Here is a 9,921-nt window from a genome sequence, read left to right as displayed (position 1 = left end):
CTTCCCCCCCGCCCCCTCCCTTCCCCCCTCCCCGCCCCCTCCCTTCCCCCCTCCCCGCCCCCTCCCTTCCCCCCTCCCCGCCCCCTCCCTTCCCCCCTCCCCGCCCCCTCCCTTCCCCCCTCCCCGCCCCTCCCTTCCCCCCTCCCCGCCCCCTCCCTTCCCCCCTCCCCGCCCCCTCCCTTCCCCCCTCCCCGCCCCCTCCCTTCCCCCCTCCCCGCCCCCCTCCCTTCCCCCCTCCCCGCCCCCTCCCTTCCCCCCTCCCCGCCCCCTCCCTTCCCCCCTCCCCGCCCCCTCCCTTCCCCCCTCCCCGCCCCCTCCCTTCCCCCCTCCCCGCCCCCTCCCTTCCCCCTCCCCGCCCCCTCCCTTCCCCCCTCCCCGCCCCCTCCCTTCCCCCCTCCCCGCCCCCTCCCTTCCCCCCTCCCCGCCCCCTCCCTTCCCCCCTCCCCGCCCCCTCCCTTCCCCCCTCCCCGCCCCCTCCCTTCCCCCCTCCCGCCCCCTCCCTTCCCCCCTCCCCGCCCCCTCCCTTCCCCCCTCCCCGCCCCCTCCCCGCCCCCTCCCTTCCCCCCTCCCCGCCCCCTCCCTTCCCCCCTCCCCGCCCCCTCCCTTCCCCCCTCCCCGCCCCCTCCCTTCCCCCCTCCCCGCCCCCTCCCTTCCCCCCTCCCCGCCCCCTCCCTTCCCCCCTCCCCGCCCCCTCCCTTCCCCCCTCCCCGCCCCCTCCCTTCCCCCCCCCCGCCCCCTCCCTTCCCCCCTCCCCGCCCCCTCCCTTCCCCCTCCCTTCCCCCCTCCCCGCCCCCTCCCTTCCCCCCTCCCCGCCCCCTCCCTTCCCCCCTCCCCGCCCCCTCCCTTCCCCCCTCCCCGCCCCCTCCCTTCCCCCCTCCCCGCCCCCTCCCTTCCCCCCTCCCCGCCCCCTCCCTTCCCCCCTGCCCCCTCCCTTCCCCCCTCCCCGCCCCCTCCCTTCCCCCCTCCCCGCCCCCTCCCTTCCCCCCTCCCCGCCCCCTCCCTTCCCCCCTCCCCGCCCCCTCCCTTCCCCCCTCCCCGCCCCCTCCCTTCCCCCCTCCCCGCCCCCTCCCTTCCCCCCTCCCCGCCCCCTCCCTTCCCCCCTCCCCGCCCCCTCCCTTCCCCCCTCCCCGCCCCCTCCCTTCCCCCCCGCCTCCTCCCTTCTCCCCCTTCCCCACCGCCCCCTCCCTTCTCCCCCTTCCCCACCGCCCCCTCCCTTCTCCCCCTTCCCCACCGCCCCCTCCCTTCTCCCCCTTCCCCACCGCCCCCTCCCTCCCCACCCCTCTGCCCCCTCCCTGCCCCCCCCCACCGCCCCGTCCCTACCCCTCCCTCCCCCCTCACTGCCTTATAGCTTTTAATCCTGGCACATTGACACAGTGGTGAGCTCTGCTGTCTTGCAGCGCTAGAGACCTGATTCAATTCCGGCATTGGGTGACTGTGCGGAGTTTTCACCTTCTGCCCGTGTCTGTGTGCTCCAATTTCCTCCCACAGTCCAAAGATGTGCAGGATAGGTGGATTGGTAAATGTGTGTGGGGTTATGGGGTAGGGTGGGGGAGTGTACGTGGGTAGGGTGGGGGAGTGTACGTGGGTAGGGTGGGGGAGTGTTCGTGGGTAGGGTGGGGGAGTGTACGTGGGTAGGGTGGGGGAGTGTACGTGGGTAGGGTGGGGGAGTGTACGTGGGTAGGGTGGGGGAGTGTACGTGGGTAGGGTGGGGGAGTGTACGTGGGTAGGGTGGGGGAGTGTACGTGGGTAGGGTGGGGGAGTGTACGTGGGTAAGATACCCTGTCAGAGAGTTGGTGCAGACTTGTTGGGTCAAATGGCCTCCTTCTGAACTGTAGGGATTCTATGGATTTTTCTATGAACTTTGTTAGAATGCCAAATCAGAAAGCCAAGGTATGTTGTGAAGCCAGACCAGACCCCAGCACTTTGTTATTTTGGCATTAATGTGAGAATGTTAGGCGCGAGTCTCCCAGCCCGCTGTATTGCTTTTGCAGTGCAGTGGACCGAGAGACTCAAGTGGAGGCCATTTAGCAGGCTTCCCTCTGGGTGCCACAGCCTCTGCGGGCCTCCAGATTCCCGGCGCCGTCAGCTCTGCACCAGAAATCGGTGTGGAGCCTAATAAATTTTGTTAATAATAACTCATAATACTCTCAATAATTTACGTATCATTAGCAGGCCTGGCACTGAAGTCTCCGGGCCCGCTAGAAGCGGGGAGTCGGGCCTCTGGGAGGGAAATTGGTGGGGAGTCCTGTTGCCACTTTGCACAGCGATCGGGGCTGGCCATTGGGATGGGGGCATGGTCAGCCTGCCCTGGGGGATGGGTGGGGTGTCAGGGTTGCCGGTGGGGATCGGGAGATCAGGGCTTGTGGGGGGGTGGGCTTGAGGCTGGCCCAGACATATTCAGGGGGGCTAGCGATCGGGCTGTGGGAGGGTCGGAGGGACAGTGATGTGAGGTCGCAGGGCTGCCCAGCAATCGAACTGGCCAGCAATCGGGAGGCCAGCAGTCTCGGCGCTGACAGATTGGTGCATGTGCAGTGGCCTGATCAGTGCTATACTGCTGGTCTTTCCAACGGGAATAGGCACCGTCCTCTGATTTTTCGTGTGATTCACGCTAGTGCACTCTGCAGTGAATGGGAGATTCATTTTTAAACTCCTGCTGAAAAAAGCAGTGGGATTTACTCCAGTTTCTACGTGAATTCGACACTTAGAATTCCTTAGGGAGAATTCCACATGGCAGGTTGGTTAAGAAGGTTAAGGCTCATGGGATACAAGGAGAAGTGGCTAGATGGGTGGAGAACTGGCTTGGCCACAGGAGACAGAGGGTAGTGGTCGAAGGGTCTTTTTCCGGCTAGAGGTCTGTGACCAGTGGTGTTCCGCAGGGCTCTGTACTGGGACCTCTGCTATTTGTGATATATATAAATGATTTGGAAGAAGGTGTAACTGGTGTCATCAGCAAGTTTGCGGATGACACGAAGATGGCTGGAATTGCGGATAGCGAAGAGCATTGTCGGGCAATACAGCAGGATGTAGATAGGCTGGAAAATTGGGCGGAGAGGTGGCAGATGGAGTTTAATCCGGATAAATGCGAAGTGATGCATTTTGGAAGAAATAATGTAGGGAGGAGTTATACAATAAATGGCAGAGTCATCAGGAGTATTGAAACACAGAGGGACCTAGGCGTGCAAGTCCACAAATCCTTGAAGGTGGCAACACAGGTGGAGAAGGTGGTGACGAAGGCATATGGTATGCTTGCCTTTATAGGACGGGGTATAGAGTATAAAAGCTGGAGTCTGATGATGCAGCTGTATAGAACGCTGGTTAGGCCACATTTGGAGTACTGCGTCCAGTTCTGGTCGCCGCACTACCAGAAGGACGTGGAGGCATTAGAGAGAGTGCAGAGAAGGTTTACCAGGATGTTGCCTGGTATGGAGGGTCTTAGCTATGAGGAGAGATTGGGTAGACTGGGGTTGTTCTCCTTGGAAAGACGGAGAATGAGGGGAGATCTAATAGAGGTATACAAGATTATGAAGGGTATAGATAGGGTGAACAGTGGGAAGCTTTTTCCCAGGTCGGAGGTGACGATCACGAGGGGTCACGGGCTCAAGCTGAGAGGGGCGAAGTATAACTCAGACATCAGAGGGACGTTTTTTACACAGAGGGTGGTGGGGGCCTGGAATGCGCTGCCAAGTAGGGTGGTGGAGGCAGGCACGCTGACATCGTTTAAGACTTACCTGGATAGTCACATGAGCAGCCTGGGAATGGAAGGATACAAACGATTGGTCTAGTTGGACCAAGGAGCGGCACAGGCTTGGAGGGCCGAAGGGCCTGTTTCCTGTGCTGTACTGTTATTTGTTCTTTGTTCTAATTGCACCATAAGGTTTCACTCCAGGAACAATTCTACTGACATACTGGGAAGCTTTTATCAAAACAAATTGTATTAAACAGCACAGTTTAACTATAGCAAATGAAATAGCTTAACTAATAACTGAACAATACTTACACAAGAAAATCAAACAACTGAGGAGCACCAGGTGCACCTATCCTGGGATGTTTCCTGATTGTGCCGTACCAACATCACAAAGTCACTGGTTTAGATAGGAGGAGAATTAAAAGCGTAAAGACTGAGGTTCAGTTATTAGAAACAACTTTTGACCTAATGGTTGATAACGAACAAGAACAGTTGGAGGATGAAGCAGATATCTTTTGTTCAAAAAAGTGGCAGAATTATAACAGAAAGATATAAATTTAAAGCAGTGGTATCAGAAAACATATACCGAAGAAGAACCTGAGTGTATACTGGAGTGTTATTACGTTGTGTTGTATTACCATTGAGTTATAGAAAGAGTTATTACAATCACATAGAGCTATATAGGGCTCGTACTGGGGAAGGTGTGACCTCTATGAGAAGGATGGTCTACACCTTAATCAGAAGGGGACCAATATCCTGGGGGGTAAATTTGCTAAGGCCATGCAGGGAGGTTTAAACTGATTCGGGGGGGGGGAGGGATCCTGAGTAGTGGGGCTGAAAGTGAGGGATGCATGGATGGGGACTGCAATGCACGGCATTGCAGAGGTGGGGTGGAGCAGGGTTTGAAATGTGTATACTTCAATGCCAGGAGTATTCGCAATAAAGTGGGTGAACTTGCAGCGTGGATCAGTACCTGGGACTTCGATGTTGTGGCTATTTCAGAGACATGGATAGAGCAGGGGCAGGAATGGATGCTGCAGGTCCCGGGGTTCAAATGTTTTAGTCGAAGTAGGGAAGGAGGTAGAAGAGGGGGAGGGGTAGCATTATTGGTCAGAGATTGTATCACAGTGTCAGAGAGGAGGTTTGATGAGGACTTATCTGTTGAGGTAGTATGGGCGGAGATTAGAAATAGGAGAGGAGAGGTCACCCTGTTGGGAGTCTTTTATAGACCTCCTAAAAGTTCTAGAGAGGTTGAGGAAAGGATTGCGGAGTCAATCCTGCTTAGGAGTGAAAGTAATAGGGCAATTGTTATGGGGGATTTTAACTTGACTAATATTGACTGGAATTGTTATAGCTCTAGCTCGTTAGAGGGATCAGTTTTTGTTCAAAGCGTGCAGGAAGGTTTTTTGACTCAGTATGTAGACAGGCCAACTAGAGGTGAGGCTATATTGGATCTGGTGCTGGGAAATGAGCCAGACCAGGTGCTAGACTTGGAAGTTGGTGTGCATTTTGGTGATAGTGACCACAATTCGGTTACGTTCACCTTAGTGATGGAAAGGGATAGGCATGAACCTCGGGCCAGTGGTTTTAGCTGGGGGAAGGGTAATTATGAGGCTATTAGGAGAGAATTAGGAAACATAGGTTGGACTAGGAGATTACAGGGACTGGGAACGTCCGACATGTGGAGTTTTTTCAAGGAGCAGCTACTGCGAGTCTGTGATAGGTATGTCCCTGTCAGGCAAGGAGGAATTGGTAGGGCTAGGGAACCGTGGTGCACCAAAAAAGTTTCTTTGTTGGTTAAAAAGAAAAAGGAGGCTTATGTTCGGATGAGACGTGAGCACTCGGGTAGTGCACTAGAAAGCTTTAGATTGGCTAAGAGGGAGTTGAAGAGCGAGCTTAGAAGGGCTAAAAGGGGACATGAGAAGACTTTGGCGGATAGGGTTAAAGAGAATCCTAAGGCGTTCTATAGGTATGTCAAGAACAGAAGGTTGGTTAGGGCAAGTTTAGGGCCAGTTATAGATGGCAGAGGGAAGTTATGTGTGGAACCGGAGGAGATTGGTGAAGCATTGAACCAATATTTCTCTTCGGTGTTCACGCAAGGGGACATGAATATAGCTGAGGAGGACACTGGGTTGCAAGGGAGTAGAATAGACAGTATTACAGTTGATAAGGAGGATGTGCAGGATATTCTGGAGGGTCTGAAAATAGATAAATCCCCTGGTCCGGATGGGATTTATCCAAGGATTCTCTGGGAGGCAAGAGAAGTGATTGCAGAGCCTCTGGCTCTGATCTTCAGGTCGTCGTTGGCCTCTGGTATAGTACCAGAAGATTGGAGGTTAGCGAATGTTGTCCCATTGTTTAAGAAGGGGAACAGAGACTTCCCCGGGAATTATAGACCGGTGAGTCTCACTTCTGTTGTCGGCAAGATGTTGGAAAAAATTATAAGGGATAGGATTTATAGTTATTTGGAGAGTAATGAATTGATAGGTGATAGTCAGCATGGTTTTGTGGCAGGTAGGTCGTGCCTTACTAACCTTATTGAGTTTTTTGAGAAAGTGACCAAGGAGGTGGATGGGGGCAAGGCAGTGGACGTGGTATATATGGATTTTAGTAAGGCGTTTGATAAGGTTCACCATGGTAGGCTTCTGCAGAAAATGCAGATGTATGGGATTGGGGGTGATCTAGGAAATTGGATCAGGAATTGGCTAGCGGATAGGAAACAGAGGGTGGTGGTTGATAGTAAATATTCATCATGGAGTGCGGTTACAAGTGGTGTACCTCAGGGATCTGTTTTGGGGCCACTGCTGTTTGTAATATTTATTAATGATCTGGATGAGGGTATAGTTGGGTGGATTAGCAAATTTGCTGATGACACCAAAGTCGGTGGTGTGGTAGACAGTGAGGAAGGGTGTCGTAGTTTGCAGGAAGACTTAGACAGGTTGCAAAGTTGGGCCGAGAGGTGGCGGATGGAGTTTAATGCGGAGAAGTGTGAGGTAATTCACTTTGGTAGGAATAACAGATGTGTTGAGTATAGGGCTAACGGGAGGACTTTGAATAGTGTGGAGGAGCAGAGGGATCTAGGTGTATGTGTGCATAGATCCCTGAAAGTTGGGAATCAAGTAGATAAGGTTGTTAAGAAGGCATATGGTGTCTTGGCGTTTATTGGTAGGGGGATTGAATTTAGGAGTCGTAGCGTTATGTTGCAACTGTACACAACTCTGGTGCGGCCGCACTTGGAGTACTGTGTGCAGTTCTGGTCCCCACATTACAGGAAGGATGTGGAGGCTTTGGAGAGGGTGCAGAGGAGGTTTACCAGGATGTTGCCTGGTATGGAGGGGAGATCCTATGAGGAGAGGCTGAGGGATTTGGGATTGTTTTCGCTGGAAAGGCGGCGGCTAAGAGGGGATCTTATTGAAACATATAAGATGATTAGAGGTTTAGATAGGGTGGATAGTGATAGCCTTTTTCCTCTGATGGAGAAATCCAGCACGAGGGGGCATGGCTTTAAATTGAGGGGGGGTAGTTATAGAACCGATGTCAGGGGTAGGTTCTTTACCCAGAGGGTGGTGAGGGATTGGAATGCCCTGCCAGCATCAGTAGTAAATGCGCCTAGTTTGGGGGCGTTTAAGAGATCCGTAGATAGGTTCATGGACGAAAAGAAATTGGTTTAGGTTGGAGGGTCACAGTTTTTTTTTTAACTGGTCGGTGCAACATCGTGGGCCGAAGGGCCTGTTCTGCGCTGTAATGTTCTATGTTCTATATGTGGGAATAAACCAGGAAATACTAAATTAATTGTGCATGATGTAGATGTAGAAAATGCTGTTCCAATTAAGCAATATCCATAAAGGCTTCATTCACACAAGTTGGCACAGATTCAGAATGAGAAGTTACTGTTTTCTCAGTCTGAGATGCAACAGCCAAAAGTCTTGATCAAACACCATGAAGGTCTGGTGGATAGTGACCAATCTAAGATAATTAAGATATGAATGGAGACAAATGAGTGCAATGTGAGACAGGCAATGGTTGCAAAAGAGAACAAGTTCCGGAAGATTATGTAAATAAGGAAAGTGAGCAAGTGCGGAAACAGATGCAAAAAATGTTAACTGATTTGAAGCTTGTTCCTGAGTTTTTGAAATCAACTGAGCATAACTTACAGGACTGTTGACAGCAGCTCATCATCTATAAGAAAAAATTGTCGATCAGTCATCTGTGATCTCAAGATGGAAATCGAGGAGCAGAAGCCAAGCCCTTCCAGTACAGTTAGAACACTGGCATCTACCCAACAATGTGGAAATTGCCCAGGTATGTCCTGTACACAAAAAGCAGGACAAATCCAATCTGGCCAATTACTGCCCAAACAGTCTACTCTCCATCATCAGCAAAGTGATGGAAGGGGTTATCAACAGTGCTATCAAGCAGCACCTGCTCAGTGACACCTAGTTTGGGTTTCGCCAGGGTCACTCGGCTCCTGACCTCATTACAGCCTTGGTTCAAACATGGACAAAAGAGCTGAATTCCAGAGGTGAGGTTAGAGTGACAGCCCTTGACATCAAGGCCGTATTCGACCGAGTGTGGCATCAAGGAGCCCTAGCAAAACTGGAATCAATGGGTATCAGGGGCAAACTCTCCACTGGTTGGAGTCATGCCTGGTACATAGGAAGATGGTTGTGGTTGTGGAGGGTCAGTCATCTCAGCTCCATGACATCTCTGCAGGAGTCCCTCAGGGTAGTGTCCTAGGCCCAACAATCTTCAGCTGCTTCATCAATGACCTTACGTCCATCATAAGGTCAGAAGTGGGGATGTTCGCCGATGATTGCACAATGTTCAGCACCATTCACAACTCCTCAGATACTGAAGCAGTCCGTGTTCAAATGCAACAAGATCTGGACAATATCCAGGCTTGGGCTGACAAGTGGCAAATAACATTCACGCCACACAAATGCCAGGCAATGACCATCACCAATAAGAGACAAGCTTACCACTGCCCCTTAACATTCAGTGGCGTAACCATCACTGAATCCCCTACTGTCAACATCCTTCGGGGTACCATTGACCAGAAACTCAACTGGATTCACCACATAAACACAGTGGCTACAAGAGCAGGTCAGCGGCAAGTAACTAACTTCCTGACTCCCCAGAGTCTATCCACCATCTGCAAGGCAGAAGTCAGGAGTGTGATGGAATACTCCCCACTTGCCCGGATGGGTGCAGCTCCAACAACACTCAAGAAGCTTAACACCATCCAGGACAAAGCAACCCACTTGATTGGCACCCCATCTACAAACATTCAATCCCTCCACTACCGATGCTCAGTAGCAGCAGTGTGTACTATCTACAAGATGCACTGCAGCAATTCACCAAAGATCCTTAGACAGCACCTTCCAAACTCACGACCATTTCGATCTAGAAGGACAAGGGCAGCAGATAAGTGGGAAACCACAACCTGCAAGTTCCCCTCCAAGCCACTCACCATCCTTCCTTCTCAGTCGCTGGGTCAAAATCCTGGAATTCCTTCCCTAACGGCATTGTGTGTCAACCCACAGAACATAGACTGCTGCAATCCAAGAAGGCAGCTCACCACCACTAGGGATGGGCAATAAATGCAGGCCAGCCACCGACGCTCATGTCCCACGAATGAATTTTATAAAAAGAAAAGTCTTTTACAACTGCAAACATTTAAAAAAAGGACAATGATGTGAAGTAAGACTGATGAAAACTGTACCATCATTCCTAACGAACTGCTGGGATAACAAATCTGTAGAGCTTGCACAGACACGAACACCTAGAAAAACAGCATTGTTCACAGCTGATGTTTGAGTAAATTATGGTGGTTTTCACAACACCAGAATGCCACAATGATCACTAAAGCTACACTAAATCCTGATACCAAAGATGCCAATCTGCTATATATCTTTGCCAAAAAATACGCAACAAAGGATGATGAAGATCCAGAAGAAACAAATGAATTAATAAACTACACTGGAACAGAAAGGGCCCTATTTTACCATTTTGATTCTAAGTGCTGGGCGGACTTGAAACTGAGTGTTTCAGATCCGACTTTTAGACCCGTTCTGAGGTGCCCCCATACGCACTCTGCCTGCAAAAACATCAGCAAGTCCGAATCGTGCTGCACAAGCCTGTGGGCGGGGCTTAACGCGCCCGAAACCCTGCAGCTCCGAACGGAGCTTTCAACTGCGCATGTGCAGAAAGAAATGATAGAATGCTGCTCCCCTGCC

Source organism: Mustelus asterias, chromosome 15 (genome assembly GCF_964213995.1).
Source record: "Mustelus asterias chromosome 15, sMusAst1.hap1.1, whole genome shotgun sequence".
In the NCBI taxonomy this organism is placed as follows: Eukaryota; Metazoa; Chordata; class Chondrichthyes; order Carcharhiniformes; family Triakidae; genus Mustelus; species Mustelus asterias.
Note: the sequence above shows the minus strand (reverse complement) of the source record.